This window comes from Schistocerca cancellata, chromosome 7, assembly GCF_023864275.1.
Source record: "Schistocerca cancellata isolate TAMUIC-IGC-003103 chromosome 7, iqSchCanc2.1, whole genome shotgun sequence".
Classification (NCBI taxonomy): domain Eukaryota; kingdom Metazoa; phylum Arthropoda; class Insecta; order Orthoptera; family Acrididae; genus Schistocerca; species Schistocerca cancellata.
In genome coordinates this window covers 356,590,761-356,612,592 of record NC_064632.1, presented here as the reverse complement: position 1 = coordinate 356,612,592, position 21,832 = coordinate 356,590,761, and the positions used below count along the sequence as shown (strand labels likewise).

At 45.2% G+C, this 21,832-nt stretch overlaps 1 long non-coding RNA gene and 1 other non-coding gene across 2 annotated transcripts in view; both read right to left on the bottom strand.

Annotated features, from left to right (window-relative positions):
* Window positions 1-21,832, bottom strand: part of LOC126092079 (uncharacterized) — a 588,364-nt gene that overhangs the window by 16,586 nt on the left and 549,946 nt on the right. The gene's annotated exons all lie outside the window — the stretch shown is intronic.
* Trnat-ugu (transfer RNA threonine (anticodon UGU)) lies at window positions 110-184 on the bottom strand. Its single transcript has one exon. It is a non-coding gene; the product is annotated as a tRNA-Thr (tRNA).

The following is a 21,832-nucleotide window of genomic DNA, read 5'->3' as shown; positions in this document are numbered from 1 at the left end:
ACTGTTCGCGGAAAGAAGCACTGCTGCTAAAAATGAAATGATAATTTAATCAAGACCCTAAGCTGTCGACAGGCGTTGATACACATCAACGGGGGCAGCTGAAAATGTGTGCCCCGACCGGGACTCGAACCCAGGATATCCTGCGTACATGGCAGGCGCTCTATCCATCTGAGCCACCGAGGGCACAGAGAATAGTGAGACTACAAGGATTTATCCCTTGCACGTTCCCCGTGAGACCCACATTCCCAACTTAATGTCCACACACTACATTCGTAGTGCCCCTGCCCATTACACTCGTTACTCGCGGCAGACAATCTTACCGAGTCCCATAAGAGTTCGGGTAATGCGTGTGCATCCAGCACAGGAGAAGAATGTCAATGGCCGGTTAGCCTTAACTATATGAATCTTCATACTGCTGCTAAGATTCCGTGTGGCTTCGAGCCTCTTTAATTTTATGTTCACGTTCATTACTCAAGGTATACGTAGGAGGAAGCAATGTGCTTGTTGAGTCTTCCGCGAACGTGCTCTACCGCGACTTTAAACAGTAGACCACAGAATTATGCAGAACGCCTCTTTCGCAGCGTCTGCCATTGGAGTTGGCTGAGCATCTCCGTGACGTACCTACTAAATGAATCTGTAACGAAACGTGCTACTCTTCTTTGGATCTTCTCTGTGTCCTCTATCAGTCCTTCCTGGTACGGATCCCATACGAGCGACATTCAAGTATTCATCGAACTGGTGCCTTGCAAGCTACTTCCTTTGTTGATGGACTGCATTTCCTGAGGAATCTTCCAATGAATCTCTCTGGCATTTGACTTACTCGCATTTCATTGTCTTTGGTCGTTCCACATCAAACCGCTCCGTACGCATAGATATTAACCCACTTGTTTTTTTTTTTCAGTCTTCTGACTGGTTTGATAAGAATTCCTATCCTGCGCGAACCTCTTCTCTCAGAGTAGCACTTGTAACTTACGCCCTCAATTATTTGCTGGGTGTGGTACAATCTGTGACTTTCTCTACAGCTTTTACCCCCTGCAGCTCCCTCCAGCACCATGGAAGTTATTCCCAGATTTTTTAACAGATGTCCTATTATCCTAATCCTTCTTCTTGTTACTGTTTTCCAAACATTCTTTTCCTCGCCAATTCTGCGGAGAACCTCCTCATTCCTTATTTTATCAGTCCACCTCATTTTCATCATTCATCTTGTATAGGGACATCCTCCCTTAGTATTACTTTTCCTCAGCAGCAGTAGGCCACACCAGAAATTTTTTTCGAATTTTGAGCAGGGCAATATTATCTGAGCTGTTTTTCTGAAAAATTTCATGTAATTTTACATACAGAATGTCATATTTCAAGCTAACATTTATAAAAAAGAATTACTTTATTTTAGTTCTTACAATCGACATGTGCAAGCTCTGAATATACAGTTAAAATTGTTTTCTTTAGAAACATTTAAAATTACGAAATATTTGGCACACTTAAAATTTCTATTATTAAATACGCAATTTAGTACTGTTTATTATGTTTATTTCTGGAGTCATTTATAAAATAATAATCTAAACTACTAGAAATTCATTTGTCAAGAAAAATTGTTATTACCGCAGAGTGTGGTAGTAGTAAGGATGCCTCTGATAGCCGGACGCTGTGACCGAGCGCTTCTAGGCACTTCAGTCTGGAACCGCACGACCGCTACGGTCGCAAGTTCGAATCCTGCCTCGGACATGGATGTGTGTGATGCCCTTAGGTTAGTTAGGTTTAAGTAGTTCTAAGTTCTAGGGGACTGATGACCCCAGATGTTAAGTCCCATAGTGCTCAGAGCCATTTGAACCATTTTTGATGCCTCTGATATGATCTGACGTATTTTTGTAGTGTGGACGAACAATGTAATTTGGTTTTGTTAATGTGAAAATTCAAAAGAGAGTGTAATATGGTATAAGGTAAGGCAATAAATTATCGTGAAAACAAAAATTCTGCAAAGCATTCTTCAAAATTATTTACATGAATTGAACCATGAGAACCTAATATGATAGAATTTCAGCTTCAAGTAGCGGACCCCTAGGCATGAAGAACTGGAGCCAATTGTGCGATAAAAGATAAGTAAATGTTACTTATCTAAAAACTTCTGAAAAGACTTCACCACCGTGGACAGTAGAAACACCAAGAAAGGGAGGGGTAGGGGGTAGATTACAGTCTGTAGCACCACATATAAAATGTTCAGATTCTCTTCTGTTTCGGTTTTCCCACAGTCCATGTTTGACTATCATACAATGCTATGCTCCAAGCATACATTCATAGAAATTTCTTTCTCAAATTAAGGCCTATGATACCAGGAGACTTCTCTTGGCCAGGAATACCCTTTTCGTCAGTGTTAGTCTGTTTTTTATGTCCTCCTAGTCCGCTTTTTATGTCCTCCTTGTGCGCTTTTTATGTCCTCGTTGGTTCGTCCGTCATGTGTTATTTTGCTGCCTAAGTAACAGAATGCTTTATTTCATCTTCCTCATGATCACCACTTCTGATGCTAAGTTTCTAGCTGTTCTTATTTCTGCAGTTCTCATTACTCTCGTCTTTCTTAGATTTACTCTCAATGCCTATTCCCTACTCATTAGACTGTTCGTTCCATTCCACACTTATACACTCCTGGAAATTGAAATAAGAACACTGTGAATTCATTGTCCCAGGAAGGGGAAACTTTATTGACACATTCCTGGGGTCAGATACATCACATGATCACACTGACAGAACCACAGACACATAGACACAGGCAACAGAGCATGCACAATGTCGGCACTAGTACAGTGTATATCCACCTTTCGCAGCAATGCAGGCTGCTATTCTCCCATGGAGACGATCGTAGAGATGCTGGATGTAGTCCTGTGGAACGGCTTGCCATGCCATTTCCACCTGGCGCCTCAGTTGGACCAGCGTTCGTGCTGGACGTGCAGACCGCGTGAGACGACGCTTCATCCAGTCCCAAACATGCTCAATGGGGGACAGATCCGGAGATCTTGCTGGCCAGGGTAGTTGACTTACACCTTCTAGAGCACGTTGGGTGGCACGGGATACATGCGGACGTGCATTGTCCTGTTGGAACAGCAAGTTCCCTTGCCGGTCTAGGAATGGTAGAACGATGGGTTCGATGACGGTTTGGATGTACCGTGCACTATTCAGTGTCCCCTCGACGATCACCAGTGGTGTACGGCCAGTGTAGGAGATCGCTCCCCACACCATGATGCCGGGTGTTGGCCCTGTGTGCCACGGTCGTATGCAGTCCTGATTGTGGCGCTCACCTGCACGGTGCCAAACACGCATACGACCATCATTGGCACCAAGGCAGAAGCGACTCTCATCGCTGAAGACGACACGTCTCCATTCGTCCCTCCATTCACGCCTGTCGCGACACCACTGGAGGCGGGCTGCACGATGTTGGGGCGTGAGCGGAAGACGGCCTAACGGTGTGCGGGACCGTAGCCCAGCTTGATGGAGACGGTTGCGAATGGTCCTCGCCGATACCCCAGGAGCAACAGTGTCCCTAATTTGCTGGTAAGTGGCGGTGCGGTCCCCTACGGCACTGCGTAGGATCCTACGGTCTTGGCGTGCATCCGTGCGTCGCTGCGGTCCGGTCCCAGGTCGACGGGCACGTGCACCTTCCGCCGACCACTGGCGACAACATCGATGTACTGTGGAGACCTCACGCCCCACGTGTTGAGCAATTCGGCGGTACGTCCACCCGGCCTCCCGCATGCCCACTATACGCCCTCGCTCAAAGTCCGTCAACTGCACATACGGTTCACGTCCACGCTGTCGCGGCATGCTACCAGTGTTAAAGACTGCGATGGAGCTCCGTATGCCACGGCAAACTGGCTGACACTGACGGCGGCGGTGCACAAATGCTGCGCAGCTAGCGCCATTCGACTGCCAACACCGCGGTTCCTGGTGTGTCCGCTGTGCCGTGCGTGTTATCATTGCTTGTACAGCCCTCTCGCAGTGTCCGGAGCAAGTATGGTGGGTCTGACACACCGGTGTCAATGTGTTCTTTTTTCCATTTCCAGGAGTGTAGTTCTTCTTCATTTTCACTAAGGATCGCAATGTCATCAGCGAATCTTACCAGGGATATACTTTCACTTTTAATTTTAATCCCACTCTTGAACCTTTCTTTTATTTCCGTGATTGCCTCTCCGATGTATAGAGTGAACAGCGAAAGACTACATCCCTGTCGTATACCCTTTTTTAATCCGAGCGTTCTTGGTCTCCCACTCTTATTGTTCCCTCTTGGGTCTTGTACAGACAGTGTATTACCAGTTTTTTCCTATAGCTTACCCCTACTTTTCTCAGTATTTCGAAGAAGTTGCACCATTTTATATTGTCGAATGCTTTCTGCAGGTCGCGAAATCCTGTGAACGTGTCTCGATTTTTCGTGAGTGTTGCTTCCATTATCAACTGCAACGCCAGAATTGCCTCTATGGTTAATTAACCTATAGTAAAGTGAAATTTATCGTCATCTAACCAATATGCACCATACTCTTTCATATTAAAAGTTGAAAAGTCCTTCTATGGCAAAGAGAGTAATCGCACGTCTTATGCAATTACTTGTGAAAGCACCCTGCTCTCATACCTACAGGTCAAGTCACGGGAACTATTGGAGCGCCGACTGACGCTTCCCCCTGGCTAGCGGCTTGCTTCACGTTCCCCGGACGCTGTCCGTGTACAGGATGTTATGCTGCGGCCTACGGAAACCAGCGTTGCTGTGTCGGCATCTCGGTCGTGACGACCTTGATGAAAGCACGGTGGGGGGGGGGGGGGGAGGGGGGAGTCCGGAGCGCAGTCAGAGGCGGTCGAAAGGAAACGCGCCGGAAGTGCAGGCTTCCTCGCAACACCCCTGACTGTGGCTGGCTACTCCTGCTGCACATCGTGAGGATCCACTCGATCACTAAACTTCCGTGGATCTTAGAATAGCCACGAGTCCGTATAAGATGACGTAGGGGCTGTACAGAAACATTATGCCTGCGTTTTCCCCGAGACTGCAAGGAAAAGATAAACCTTTCTCAGATTAAATGATAACTAATTGAAATCCTCAGCTGCCGACAGGTGTTGATATATCTCTATGGGGACAGCTGAAAATGTGTGCCCCGACCGGGACTCGAACCTGGATCTCCTGCTTGCATGGCAGACGCTCTATCCATCTTTTTTCCCCCTTCCTAACCACTTTTATTTATTCCACAAAAAACAATAACAAAAATGAACCAGCATTCAAAGAACGAGGAGTCATATTCAGTCTTTATCAGTAGCACATTAGCACCTTCACTGTCACCTTCAACTGGTGGCAGTTCATCATGCACATTTTCTTCTTCCGCAGCCTGAGGTTCCTCATCATCATTTCGCAGACCCAAATTAGTCATTCAGTAAATCCTTGATATGTGTTCCTTCCAGGGTAAATTACGCGGACAGAAGAGCAGCCCCGAAGAGTGACATCGTAAAATCCTTCATCGCCTTGCTATTTTAGCCAGTTCCAGCCTTCTAAACGCATCCTAGGGAGTTCAAGATCTTCCTTTATATCAGACACCAGATGTTTGCCGTCATATTCTTGTACCTGCTGTACTACTGAGTTATTTTTCATGTGTGACTTGCAGGTGAGGTTAGGGTTGGGAACGTCCTCTCTACGAGGAATCCAGTTCCTATCCTATACCCATTCTGTTGAAGTGAGCCACCGAGGACACAGATGGATAGCGCAACTGCAGGGACTTATCCCTTGCACGTTTCCCGTGAGACCCACATTCCCAACTGTCCATAATCTACATACGTAATGTACCTAATAGATATTTGCCTATCCATTCAATACTTGCGCCAACTAAGGTGACGATTCCCGTAAGAGTTCGGGAAACCTGTGCGCATTCGCACAGACGAAGGTCAATGGCCGGGTAGCCTTTAACTATATATGAAGATAGTAACTGTTCTCGAAAGAACAGATACCACTGATGACCGTGCAGCTTCTCTAGAATAAATGATAATTAACTGAAACCCTCTGCTGCCGACAGATGTTGATGTTATACCTCGATGGGGACAGCTGAAAATGTGTGCCACGACAGCGACTCGAACTTTTTCAGATTACCTTTGCGAATCGACGCGTAGGCGTTTCTCCTATCTCTTCTCTACCAACTTGGTGTCATCTCTTGCATCAGATACAATAGTGAACTGGAGACGTTCTGAAGGTAGCAAATCTACTTGGCTGACACGAAGTTCAGATCAGAAGCACATCCCATCGCCAGGTGACTTACTTGTCGTCCAACAAGGATCACTAACAAACTTCGTACGACATCGGAAGACTTGGTGCTTTGTCGACAGCGTACACACCATCATTTCTTATTGTAATTAGTATACGGGAGAGTGTTATAATAGTAAAGAAACTTTAATGACTGCTCGACTGCACATAGCAATTATTATGTTAAAAATGGATTCTAATTTGGATAAATAAAAAAAATTAAATGTTCGTTTCTTCAACAACGTGTCGCCGAAAGTTTTTGACCGATTACTTCGAAATTTTGACGCAACGTTGTATTGTAAGACAGACTACAGGCGTGTTTTCAGGTATCTTTAAAAATTATATATTACATGTATTTTAAAAAGTAGGTACATTAAAACGTTGTGTTTAAGTTTCAAAGCATTCAGGCATAAACTTTCGAAGATTTACGATTAGGAACGTTTCTGTATAAGTACAAACGTAGATGTTTGTTTCTTCAAAATCTCAAGACTCCAAAAGTTCTTCACGGAATGCTTTGAAATTTTGACATAGCATTGCATTCGAGTGCTTACGTGTTTTTATATACCTTCTAGAACGCCTTCTGGTATACATTAACAAAGCGAGAAAAGTTATGAAAATGTAAATGTTTTTTTCAAAATCGTTAATCTCTGAAAGTTATTTACCCTTTGCATGTTGTTAGCAAACAGAAAAGTTGTATTTTTATGGTTTATTGGTTTACGATTAGAGTAATACTTCAGAATCTGAATCTGCAACAACAATAAACAAGACTCGAAGTGAGAGACAAAGGTGAAGAGGAGACAGACGAAGGAGTGCGAGACGTAGAAAACGGGAAAATGGCTCTGAGCACTATGGGACTTAACTGCTGAGGTCATCAGTCCCCTAGAACTTAGAGCTACTTAAACCTAACTAACCTAAGGACAACACACACATCGATGCCCGAGGCAGGATTCGAACCTGCGACCGTAGCGGTCGCGCGCTTCCAGACTGTAGCACCTAGAACCGCTCGGCCACTCTGGCCGACAGAAAAGGGGGAGAAAGAGATGGACAGAGAGAGGGAGCAGGAGGAAATGGACTAAATAAAAATGGCGTGTGACTTAGGGCCTCCCATCGGGTAGACCGTTCGCTGGGTGCAAGTCTTTCGATTTGACGTCACTTCGGCGACATGCGCGTCGTCGATGGGGATGAAATGATGATGATAATGAGGACAACACAAAACCCAGTCCCTGAGCGGCGAAAATCTCCGACCCAGCCGGGAATCGAAGCCAGGCCCTTAGGACTGACATTCGGTCGCGCTGACCACTCAGCTACTGGGGCGGACAGGAGATGGACTGACAGAGGGAGAAAGAGCGACAGGAGGAGACGGAGAGGGGGAGGGGAGAGAGAGAGAGAGAGAGAGAGAGAGAGAGGGGGGGGATAAGATTGCCAGAGAGAGGTGGAGAAGGTGGTGACCAGAGAGAGGGGTATGCTAAAAACGTGTGTTTTCTCTTTCCTTTGTTTCCCATTTAAGCACACTGAGCCATAGCAAAGCGTGGCCGGGTGCAGCTAATAATTGATATTTGGTGGAGAAAAAATTATTGTTTCACGCCAAAACGTCGGGTTGTCCCCGGCGTCTACAGTAGATAGATTCGCTACCACACATAGTTCGGTTTCTCACATCATCAGCGTACCTCCAGAACTTATGGCCGTACTCACTATCTGCCCGCCGATTGTGGGAATTGCCTCCCGATGCATTGCAGTAGTTCTCTACGTTACCGCTCACGATATCAGCTGATTCAGCCTGCGTATAGCGTTCAAAATATAACGTGAAAAATGGCAAATAAGGTATCTGAAACACAGAGTGACCTCACAATGTTGTCTTGTTGGAGTCCGATTCGCCGCGAGTCAGTAGTAATCTTCCCATTCGCTCTTTTTACACGCTACGTATCCTGCTGTATGGCAAATCGCTGGCTCTTCGATAAGCGTTTTAACAGGGTTACGGCCACTACAGACGCCGTTGTCCGTACGGCTGAATTGCCGTGTCTGCCTGTACTGGTCTACGCGAGGAAGCGGCAAGACGGTATAATGAGTAATTATTTTAATATGTCAACCAGTAAACACCCCTCCCACCTCTTCCCCCTAAACGACCTAGTAGATAGTGTCGGAATTTCCATGCGGCTTTTCGTGGATGATGCTGTAGCATACAGAGGAGTTGCAGCATTAGAACACTGCAGCGAAATGCGGGAAGATCTGCAGCGGATAGACACTTGGTGCAGGGAATGGCAACTGACCCTTAACATAGACAAATGTAATGTATTGCGAATACATAGAAAGAAGGATCCTTTATTGTATGATTATATGATAGCGGAACAGGAAAGGGAGGTAATGACAGTGGCACGTAAAGTGCCCTCCGCCTCACACCGTTGGATGGCTTGCGGAGTATAAATGTAGATGTAGATGTGAAGGGGTTTATCCCCAGAAGTATGTCTCGTACAATGACATAATTTTGCAAATACATCCTGTATTATAAGTGGATACTGTCTGCAAAAGGTTTGTCACTACTACAAAAACAATAAATTAAACCGTTATTCCTGCTGCTGAGGTTTATCTGCATGAACACCGAAGATGTAGTAAGTGATTAACTTTTCCTTTCTATCATTTTATAGGGCGTATCATCCAGAAAAAGGTTTGGAAAGGTTTGAAATTGTCAGATGAGTTTACTGGACGTTGCTCTAATTCTCAAATACTAAACGAATATAATTTGAGTAATTTGTGCGTCGCGAGTTAAGCTGCCTCAGGGTGATTCAGCTGCCCCTACCGCTGAGTTTTATGCACCCACAACACCTTGGGAAGCCACGCGTGAAATTTCCATTGCTGAATCTAGGATGTGTATCTGTACTTCTATATAAAGACAAGACGTTGCTGAAAATTTTTCCAAAAATCTGGAAAAGTTCTTGACCAACTTACTTGAAATTTTTACACGACACTCTCATTTCGGTTCACACGGACACAGGCGATATATGTTTTTAAACAACACTGTGCATGTGTTTTGTTGAAACTGATTACAAAATGCAAATTCTGTGCTGTGGAAATGTGCAGTTTCGTTTTCCCTCTCGTAGTCACTTTTTACTACTATGAAAGGGCAGTTGAATCATTAGACAAATTATTTATCCCATATATACTCTTTCTCCTTATATACTGTTTTGATTTCTGCCACACAGTCGGTTTTAACAAAAAAAACAGGGAAGTTATATATGTGGCTCATCGGCTTATGAATACTACTACAGAATCTGAATCGTCCAAAATTCCGTAATATTACCAGTTCGTAGATTAAAATTATGCGAAATACTGTCATTGAAGCTTCTATCCTCACAGATACAGCAGCTGGACAGGTCTCTCTGATACCCAGTACACCAGTGATGTCCCCCTATTTGCTTATTCATTCTAGGTGACTTTAGTTTCCAATCAAGGTTTCGTTTGCAATAACCATAATACAAGGCCGGAGGGAGGGAAGAAGACATAGACCGAGATGGGAGTGGGGGAAGGAGGAAATGGACATAAAGAGAGGAAACGAAGAGGTAAAGATAGATAGAGATAGAGAGAGAAACGGGGAGAGAGAGAGAGAGAGAGAGAGAGAGAGGATGGGGCAGGGGTAAGAGGAGATGGACCTGGAGAAGACGAGGGGAGAATGTGGAGGACAGAGAGAAGGGGAGGTGGAGATGTACAAGGAGAGATGGAGAGAAGAATATTGACAGAGAGAGAGTGAAGCGGTACGGGGGGGGGGGGGGGGGAGGCGAGAATAGATGATGGTTAGCCATTCATCCATTTGCCATACGTATTTAGCAACTGTTAAGCATTGCCGGGTTCGTGTCCGAATAAGTATGCATGTTGAGCAATCGAACTACAGCTCAGAAGATTAAGAAAACCAAATAACTGGACACAAGAGAATGGGAATTACCGTTGGCTCAAGATTATGGAAACAGAATTATGAGGGAAAGGAAAGCTGGCAACAGACAGATTTGGTACTTAATAGAGATCCCGTCTGTACTGCTTAGGTCATGGTGGCAAAACCTGGCGCGCACTTTCTGCAGCAGTGCCGAGAGGAACACATGTGTGACAGTTCGGAAACCTTTCCGATTTAATAAAGACGACCGCTTCTAGATACTTTTACCATTTCGGAACACCACGGGCTGGTGTCTTATATCGTGCTAACTTCTCATGCGTCGAGTGCGTTCCTGTCTAGTTGGCTCTTAAACGATGAAACCACGTCTGCAAAAGGTACCTGATGAGTGTTAGGTGGTCTGAGCTACAAGAGACTAACGAGAAATCATCATCGTAATTAATCGATTTACTCATTGCTGAGTATCGTATCCTAATTTCTACACGTGTCCGTTCCACAGCGATCTTCAGCTCTCTTACTACAGTGTGATGAGGTACGACGGTAACCTTCTTCGCTTGATCCAACCATCCAGTTACTGCCTTTCCTAGTGGTCTTCTGCCTTCGAATTTGCCTTGCAAAATGGTCTATTCGAAATTGGAAGTATTGGTTCTTTTTTCTGTCCATGGTACGCACAACATTTTCCGTGTTTGCGTAGAAAACAACAATATCAGAAACTGAGTCCGCCGTGATGCAAAACACCTTGTTGTTCGTTTATTTCTTTATTTTCCCAAACTAGTTTCGGCGACAAATGTCACTATCAGCTGTGGCTTTTTTAATCTTACTTATTGTATGTTACTGCATGTTTTTGAGAATTATTGTCGCTGTTTGCGACATATTTTCTGTGCGCTTTTTTTTTGTTGCCGTTTTTACTCAGTGAACATCATGTCATCTGCAAGTTCGTTGGATTGTATGTAGCTGATTCTATACATATAAAAACAAAACTTTCGCACTTTGTTTATGATCTAGAATATATAATGCAGATGACATGTAAACCTATTATAGAGCATTGTTAGACTCGCCAGACTGTAAATGTAAAATTAAAATCAACAGTGTTTGTTAGATTTTATTATTTACAGTGTAAACAGACCATATATGTAAAATTAAAATCAAAAGTGTTTGTAACATTTTATTATTTACAGTGTAAAAGTATGGATCTCGCGCACGAGGGGAGTTCAATAAGTAATGCAACACATTTTTTTTCTCAGCCAGTGTACGTTGGAAAAATGCGGAATTTGTTGTGGCTCATAGGGGAATATTCTGGCTTCAGCCCCTATAGTTTTATGAAGTTCCGATCTGTGGCCTTCAGAATGGCCTCTGTAAAGGAGATGGGTTCCAAGCAGACAGCTGTCATTGAGCTTCTTTCGGTGGAAAACCAGAGCATCGTAGATGTTCACAGACGCTTGCAGAACGTCTACAGAGACCTGTCAGCGAATAAAAGCACGGTGAGTCGTTGGGCGAGACGTGTGTTATCATCGCAACAACATCGCGCAAACCTGTCCAATTTCCCGCGTGCCGGCCGCTGCATACAGATGTGACCCCTGCATTGTTGGAACGTGCGGATACTCTCGTTCGAGGTGATAGGCGAATCACAATCAAACACCTCGCTGCACAAATACTGTTGATAGTGCTGACACACTCGTCCATCAATTAGGGTACTCACAGGCTGTGAGCCCGCTGTGTTCCTCCCCTCCTAATAGGAGACCATAAAAAGCAACGAAGGACCATCTGTGCGGAGCTTTTTGCACGTTACGTGGTCGATGGTGACCATTTTCTGTCGCACGTCGGCACAGGCGATGAAATATGGATTCATCACTTCGAACCAGAAACAAAACGGCAATCCAAGGAGTGACGCCACATTATCCAAGTGCAAAGCCGCACTCTCAACCGCTGGAGCCATGGCAACGGCCTTCTGGGACTCTGAACGGCTTGTTTGATGTACTCCCTGGGTGCAACGTCCAACTCTTAAGTGTATTGGTCTACCCTCAGGGAATTGAAGAAACGACTGCAGCGTGTTCGTCACCACAAAAAGGTAAACAAACTTCTCCTTCTCCATGAAAACGCAAGGTCTCACTTAAGTCTGCGCACCCTAGTGGAGTTCACAAAACTTCACTTGACTGTTCTTCCTCACCCACCCTACAGCCCGCATGTCGCACCTTCCGACTTCCATCTGTTTGGCCTAATGAATAATGCACTGCTTGGGAATCAGTATGTAGTTGGTGTGGAGGTTGTTGATACAGCAAGACGTTGGCTTCGACATCGACCAGTAGACTGATAACATGCGGGCATAGAGACCCTCCCAGTAAGGAGGCGTAAGGCCGTCGCATTGAACGAAGATCATGTTGCACTAGAGGGTTTTGTAACCAAAGGAATGCGAAATAATATGCTGTATGGAATTCTGAATAGAACCAACATGCTTTCAGAAAAAAAATAATTGTTGCAGTACTTATTGAGGTCCGCCCCCGATAGGTCAATGGTCAGAGTGACAGATTGTCAATTCTCTGGGCCCGGGTTCGATTCCCGGCTGAGTCGGGGAATTTTCTCTGCCCACGGATTGGGTGTTGTGCTGTACTCATCTTATCATCCTCATCGACTGCAGGTCGCCGAAGTGGCGTCAGATTGAAAGACCGGCAGCCGGCGAGCGGTGTGCCCGACGACGGGCCCTAGCCATACGGTTAAATAAAAAAAAAGTACTTATTGACGCCAAAGTTTTGACATTGTCACGTAAGTCGTTATAAACGACTTTAAGTTACTTCGTGACGATCTGGCTGTAATAAAGCTCTATTTATTAGCAGGTCTTGCTGCTGGAGCTGTAACTTTTTCAATTACACTACTGGCCATTAAAATTGCTACACCACGAAGATGACGTGCTACAGACGCGAAATTTAACCAACAGGAAGAAGATGCTGTGATATGCAAATGATTAGTTTTTCAGAGCATTCACACAAGGTTGGCGCCGCTGTCGACACCTACAACTTGCTGACATGAGGAAAGTTTCCAACCGATTTCTCATACATAAACAGCAGTTGACCGGCATTGCCTGATGAAACGTTGTGATGCCTCGTGTAAGGAGGAGAAATGCGTACCATCACGTTTCCAACTTTGATGAAGGTCGGATTGTAGCCTATCGCGATTGCGGTTTATCGTATCGCGACATTGCTGCTCGCGTTGGTCGAGATCCAATGACTGTTAGCAGAATATGGAATCGGTGGGATCAGGAGGGTAATACGGAACGCCGTGCTGGATCTCAACGGCCTCGTATCACTAGCAGTCGAGATGACAGGCATCTTATCTGCATGGCTGTGACGGATCGTGCAGCCACGTCTCGATCCCTGAGTCAACAGATGGGGACGTTTGCAAGACAACAACCATCTGCACGAACAGTTCGACGGAGTTTGCAGCGGCATGGACTATCAGCTCGGAGACCATGGCTGCGGTTACCCTTGACGCGGCATCACAGACAGGAGCGCCTGCGATGGTGTACTCAACGACGAACCTGGGTGCACGAATGGCAAAACGTCATTTTTTCGGATGAATCCAGGTTCTATTTACAGCATCATGATGGTCGCATCTGTGTTTGGCGACATCGCGGTGAATACACATTGGAAGCGTGTATTAGTCATCGCCATACTGGCGTATCACCCGGCGTGATGGTATGGGGTGCCATTGGTTACACGTCTCGGTCACCTCTTGTTCGCATTGACGGTACATTGAACAGTGGATGTTACATTTCAGATGTGTTACGACCCTTGGCTCTACCCTTCATTAGATCCCTGCGAAACCCTACATTTCAGCAGGATAAAGCACGACCCCGTGTTGCAGGTCCTGTACGGGCCTTTCTGGACACAGAAAATGTTCGACTGCTGCCCTGGCCAGCACATTCTCCAGATCTCTCACCAATGGCCAATGGTGGCCGAGCAACTGGGTCGTCACAATACGCCAGTCACTACTCTTGATGCACTGTGGTATCGGGTTGAAGCTGCATGGGTAGCTGTACCTGTACACGCCATCCAAGCTCTGTTTGACTCAAGCCCAGGCATATCAAGGCCTTTATTACGGCCAGAGGTGGTTGTTCTGGGTACTGATTTCTCAGTATCTATACACCCAAATTGCGTTAAAATGTAATCACATGCCAGTTCTAGTATAATATATTCGTCCGATGAATACCCGTTTATCATCTGCATTTCTTCTTGGTGTAGCAATTTTAATGGGCAGTAGTGTACTTTCAAAATGTGGAACACCACCTTCATAAAATAAAATGGTGCATATCATATTGTTGTACTAGCTGTCACCCACAGCTGTGCTCGAGTATCATTGCAAGTAGGTCCTCATGTGTCTGCCGGTTAGGGCAAAGCAGCACGCGATGTGTCTTTCGTCCTCGCCCCCCCCCCCCCCCTCCACCCCAACAGGCTGTCATAATGCACGATGAGGCCGCATTAGCAGCGTCGCTGTCGAGCGATGTGCACACAGAGGCATGGGCAGGAGCGCGCTTCGTGCTAGCACAGTACTATACATTATACAATTTGTGCGTTATGCACTAAATTTACCGAGCGAGGTAGCGCAGTGGTTAGTCACTGGACTCGCATTCGGGAGTACGACGGTTCAATCCCGCGTCCGGCCATCCTGATTTAGATTTTCCGTGATTTCCCTAAATCGCTCGAGGCAAATGCCGGGATGGTTCCTTTCAAAGGGCACGGCCGACTTCCTTCCCCGTCCTTCCCTAATCTGATGAGACCGATGACCTCGCTGTCTGGTCTCCTTCCCCAAAACAACCCAACCCCCCACTAAATTTAACAATTTTTTAACCATGGCTTATATTCACTGTCGTAAAAGAGAATGTTCCATTCCATTCTCCACCCTCTTATATGTGGAATTTTTTTACTTTTTTATTTATTTTTTACTTTCAAATGTAGCCTATGTTCTTCCTCATCTCCACACCAAATTTGGTTTAGCGGTTCAGTCGTGGAAACGTAACAGAGTAAGTTTCGTATTTGTAATATTACTGTTGACAAAATTTTAAATTACGATATCTTTTTCTTTCCCTATTTTGATGAATAAAACCTGTACATTGCCGCAAGCTACAGTGAAGTTACCTGTGACAACCACACACATGAAAATTCGTAGATTAGTTTCGGAGATTAGTGTCTTCAGACAGACAAGACGGTTTTTCAGTTTTATTATTGGTAATGAAGACCGATATTTTCGCGGAAGAAGCACAACATACTGCGATCTTACACAGGTATCGCTAGAAGAGTGTCTTAGCTGTTGTCTGCAGGCGAGCGTAGTGACGCATGTGGAAACCCCTGGGCGCCGTTTAATGTCGCGCGGCTGAGACCAGGCTGCTCCTTCGATACGAGATAACAGCATACGGGGCGCCTCTTCGCCGTAGCGCGGATTAAGATAACGCGGCGCGCACAAGAGCTCTCCAATTCCATTAACTGCCGCTTCCGTCTCCACCGCGGGGGAGGGCGGAGAGCAGACTGCGACAAGTTCCGCTGGCCCGCCCGCACTTCCGCGTGGGATCCACTTTGGATGCAATTAATTCATGTTCACCGAGAGACCGCGTTGGTAAGCGGGAGAGTGTAGTAGTGCGCACTGGTCTATCTGGTGTATCGCAATGTGGGAAAAAGAGAGAAATGACAAAGTGCGCGCAGTAAGTAAAGGACGTAAATGAACGTAATTCTTTTTGGGTTGATGACAGACGCTTCACACACTGACTCGCGGTGCTTTTGTTCACTGACAGGTCTCTGCAGATATTCTGCAAGCGCCTATGAATGTCTGCGCTGCTCTGGTTTTCCGGCAAAGGAAATTCAGTAACAGATCTCTGCTTGGAACGCACCTCTGTTACAGACGCCATTATAAAGGCTTCGTATACTCCGCCACCCTTCTTACTGGAACGAACTTCATGAAATTGGATGAGAAAAAAATGTGTTACATTACTTATGGAAGACCCTCGTATTATGCCTGTACGTCTATGCTGAAGCACTTAAAATTGTAATTATAATTCAATGTCTAGTTGTTGAGCGACTCGGCAAAACATAACGTCATCACGATTATTTTTATGTGTCTTGGCGGAAGAAGCCATACTAATTGCTTCTACACAAAATTATGACGTAATGTTTTGAAATTTTCAAAATGAGATTAATCACACGTGTTTAGCAAGATTTCTTCAAACTGAAAACCGATGTATGCGACAAATTATGTCCCGTAGTAGCCATAGTAACGCATTGTGTGATTTTTCCTGGCAAATGCGCGAAACATCTGCGCCCAGCCCAACTGAAGCGTCAGGGATCTTCTGTCGCCATACAGAGTACGGTAAATGGTTATAAGGACGAAATGATACCGCAATCAGAAAATCAGCCAAGGGAAAGAAAACTGCACAAACTCATTACACTATGAGCTGGATTTTCGGTAGCAGCAGGTACGTCAGTATTTCATTACAACACAATTTTACTTCACGTTAATGCTATATAAATCGGTGTTGTTAATACCATACAAAGTACCTCATTTTCACGTAGTTTTTGTCCTAAACTTGGTGTACCGCGTCTGTGTTGTCATTTTAAGTGATGGTATTGCAGTCGTCCTGTACGACGAACTAAAATTACGAAATTAGAATTATATTTAATACCTTTAGCTGCTGACAGGCATTGATATATATAAACGAGGCAGATGAAAGTGTGTGCCCTGACCGGGACTCGAACCTTGGATCTCCTGCTTACATGGCAGACGCTCTACCCATCTGAGCCAACGAGGGCACAGAGGATACTGCATTGCAGGGACTATCTCACGCACGTCTCCCTCGAGATCCACATGCTCACCTTATATGTCCACACACTACATTCGTAGTGTCCCTACCCAAAACATGTCCGAAAGAATAGACACCATATCCATATAAGTATAAAATTACGAAATGTCAAGAGACCTGTTACTTTGTGCGCAATAAAACTTCATTGTTTCATAATAATAATAATAATAATAATAATAATAATAATAATAATAAATTTTTTTATGCTCTTGTTCCACACATTCATAGTAAAAAGTACGTAAAATGTTTGCTTTCAAGTTGATACTGTTTATTGTTTGACGTGGGTTCTATCAATTTTTGCAAAACACAGTTCTTTTCGTACCTTCAGTCCAGAATGACATCACAAAACCGGTAGTTCTCCTGTAAACAAAAAGTTCATATACAGCTGAAAGCGTTTTATTTCTGAAACACAGATAACTTCAGCCGCGATTACCCCATAAGAAAACTATTTGTAGCACAGTTAGTTGGGTAGAGTTCGAACGATTATCAGGCATACAGGAAAGAAAAAGTCATTATTCTCTACAGTAAACTAGCAGTTTCTGGAGCTGAACGTTTCACGTTACGCCTTGCTTTCTCTTTTGTCCGGTACGCAGGGTCTGTGAATCCACATGGGGCTTTTTCCAGGTGCCATAAATCGCTGGGGAGCGCTGGCATGGCCGCAGAACTCGGGCGCCAGAGCATGCAGCATTATCCCGCAGAGCGCGACTATTCCGGGTCGTATATCTGCCAAATGAACTGAAACTGCAATCTGCTCGATTAATGCAGGAATTTTTCAAATGAGGTTTAAGCTACAATCTGGAGTTTGCGGACCCTCGCTGGCTGTGTGCCAAGATTCAGAGCGCTTGCCTGACCTACCACATACACATGGGAAGTCAATAAAATTTAACTTAAATTTAGTGCGTTCCCAGTGAGATTTACAGTCCCTTAAATGAGAATTCTGTGTGAAAAATGGGAGGCTAATGATGGCTCTAGTGTTCAACGATACCAAGTAGTCAGAAAGCTGGAACGTCGAAATGGCAGACATTGCTATAACCGATCGCGGAACAGAAAAGCAACTACAATCATTCAGTAGTCGAAAGGCATCATGATCCGATGAGGTACTTGTAAGATTCTGCAAAGATTTTGCGAAAGAACTTGCTCCCCTTCCAGGAGCACTTTAACGTAGATCGCTGGAGCAGCGAAGGTATCAACTGAGTAGAAAAAAGCTCAGGCCATTCGCGTTTACAAGAAGGATCGTCGGACAGATGCACACAATTACATACCTATATCATTGACGTCAATCTGTACTAGAGTTATGGAATGTTTTATGCTTAAGAATTATGAATATTTTGGAGAACGAAAACATCTTCTATAAAAATCATCATGGATTCCTCAAACATAGATCGTGCGAAACTCAACTCGCTCTGTTTATCCATGAGATCCATTGCGCTGTAGACAACGGCGCTCAGGTTGATGCCATGTTCTTTGACTTCAGGAAGGCATTTGACTTCGTCCCCCACTGTCGTTTTGTAAAAGAACACGAGCTTGTCGAGTATCGGACCAGATTTGCGACTGGGTCTCAGACTTCCTTGTAGACAGAACTCAACACGTCGCTCTTACCGGAACAAAATCGACAGATGTAACGCAGTACCCCAAAGAAATATGAAAGTATCCTTACAGTTTACAATGTGTATAAATGAGCTAGTAGAAAGCATTGGATACTCTTTAAGATGATGGGCAACGCCAGAAGACATAGTCCATTCGCAGAATGAGCTGCAGAGGCTTGGTGAATGGTTTAGGCTCTGGCAGTGGCCCTGAAAGTAAATAAATGTAACATATTGCGCATACAACAAAGCCACTACTGTACAATTACATTATTGATGAGGAATTGGTGATACAGTACGAGGTGCATTCAAGTTCTAAGGCCTCCGATTTTTTTTTCCGGACTGGAAAGAGATAGAAACATGCGCATTGTTTTAAAATGAGGCCGCATTCATTGTCAATACGTCCCAGAGATGGCAGCACCGTACGGCAGATGGAATTTTACCGCCAGCGGCGAGAATGAGAACTGTTTTAAATACTTAAAATGGAGACGTTTTCCTTACTTGAACAGCGTGGAACCATTCGTTTTCTGAATTTGCGGGGTGTGAAACCAATTGAAATTCATCGACAGTTGAAGGAGACATGTGATGATGGAGTTATGGATGTGTCGAAAGTGCGTTCGTGGGTGCGACAGTTTAATGAAGGCAGAACATCGTGTGACAACAAACCGAAACAACCTCGGGCTCACACAAGCCGGTCTGACGACATGATCGAGAAAGTGGAGAGAATTGTTTTGGGGGACCGCCGAATGACTGTTGAACAGATCGCCTCCAGAGTTGGCATTTCTGTGGGTTCTGTGCACAAAATCCTGCATGACGACCTGAAAATTCGAAAAGTGTCATCCAGGTGGGTGCACGAATGCTGACGGACGACCACACGGCTGCCCGTGTGGCATGTTGCCAAGCAATGTTGACGCGCAACGACAGCATGAATGGGACTTTCTTTTCGTCGGTTGTGACAATGGATGAGACGTGGATGCCATTTTTCAATCCAGAAACAAAGCGCCAGTCAGCTCAATGGAAGCACACATATTCACCGCCACCAAAAAAATTTCGGGTAACCGCCAGTGCTGAAAAAATGATGGTGTCCATGTTCTGGGACAGCGAGGATGTAATCCTTACCCATTGCGTTCCAAAGGGCACTACGGTAACAGGTGCATCCTACGAAAATGTTTTGAAGAACAAATTCCTTCCTGCACTGCAACAAAAACGTCCGGGAAGGGCTGCGCGTGTGCTGTTTCACCAAGACAATGCACCTGCACATCGAGCTAACGTTACGCAACAGTTTCTTCGTGATAACAACTTTGAAGTGATTCCTCATGCTCCCTACTCACCTGACCTGGCTCCTAGTGACTTTTGGCTTTTTCCAACAATGAAAGTCCGCAGCTCGTGGTCGTGCGGTAGCATTCTCGCTTCCCACGCCCGGGTTCCCGGGTTCGATTCCCGGCGGGGTCAGGGATTTTCTCTGCCTCGTGATGACTGGGTGTTGTGTGATGTCCTTAGGTTAGTTAGGTTTAAGTAGTTCTAAGTTCTAGGGGACTGATGACCATAGCTGTTAAGTCCCATAGTGCTCAGAGTCAACAATGAAAGACACTCTCTGTGGCCGCACATTCATCAGCCATGCTACTATTGCTTCAGCGATTTTCTAGTGGTCAATGCAGACTCCTAAAGAAGCCTTCACCGCTGCCATGGAATCATGGCGTCAGCGTTGTGAAAAATGTGTACGTCTGTAGGGCGATTACGTCGAGAAGTAACGCCAGTTTCATCGATTTCGGGTGAGTAGTTAATTAGAAAAGAAATCGGAGGCCTTAGAACTTGAATGCACCTCGTACAGTATCTCCGTAAAATATCTACGAGTTACTATCCAGGGCGACACTAAGTCAGATGACCACATACAACAAATGGTAGGAAAAGCAGGCCCAAGACAGATTCATGGGACCAATGTTTAGGAAATGTAACTCATCCACCAAGAAAGTCGTTTGCAAGACGCTTTTTCCACCGCTTCTTGAGGACTGTTCTTCAATATGGGATCCTTACCAGATAGGACTGGTGGAAGAGAGAGAACGGCGCGTTTTGTAGCGAGATCGCTTAGTCGGCGGGAGAGATTCTCAACAAACTCCATTAGTAGACGTTAGAAGAGAGGCGTTGTGCATCACGGAGAGATTTAGTTTCGATATTTGGAAAGAGCGCTTTCCGGGTTAGTTGGTTGGTTGATTTGGGGGAGGTGATCCGTCTCATCGGGTCAGGGAAGGTTGGGGAAGGACGTCGGCCGTGGCCTTTCAGAGGTAGCATCCCGGCATTTGCCTGAAGCGATTTAGGGAAATCACGGAAAACCTAAATCAGGATGGCCGGACGTGGGCCTGAACCATCGTCCTCCAGAACGCGAGTCCAGTGTGCTAACCACAGCGCCACCTCGCTCGGTCGGAAAGATAAGGACAACATATTATTCCCCACATGTACAGTACATCTCGCGTAATGACAACGACGAGAAAATTCGAGAAATTAGAGCCAATAGAGAGGCTTACGCACAATCATTCTTCCCACGAGCCATTCGTGAGTGGAACTGAGTACGGGGGCACCAGTTAATGGTACCTGAAGTACCTTCCGCCATACACGTTGAGGTGGCTTGCACAGTATTATGCACACGTAGAATGGCCGTGGAGATGGGGACAATGATAGTCACTTGTCGACCTGACTCACGCGTCAATGAAACAGAGCAAAACGAAAGCTGAGGTTTTAAATTTCCCGTTTACAAAACCATTCAAACAGGAGGATCGTCCTGCTTGAATGGTTTTGCAAACGTGAAATTTACAGGCATACATCGTTTGACCGCCGCACAAACAGACGTGCAGAGGACAAAGAAATGGATATCCCCGACGTAGAGAAGCAACTGGAAAAGCTGAAAACAAACAAGTCGCCAGGTCCAGATGTAATCCCATTTAGGTTTTACAGACACAGTACTCTTCGGCATTGATTCCTTACTTAGCTCGTATTTATAGCGAATGTCTCGCCCAGCGTAAAGCCCGAAGTGAAGTAACACCTGTATGTAACAAGAGTAAATGAACGTACCGGCAGAACAGCAGTTTAATATCTTTAACATCGGTTTGCTACAGAATTCTTGAGCATATTGTAAGTTCAAATACAACAAGTTCCTGGCCACAAGTCAGCACGGATTTAGAATGAATCAGTCGTGTAAAAATCAGCTTGCCCATTCCTCACTCGAAGGTCTGAGAATATGGACTAGATCCCCAGATACGTCCGTGGTTCAACGATTTTTT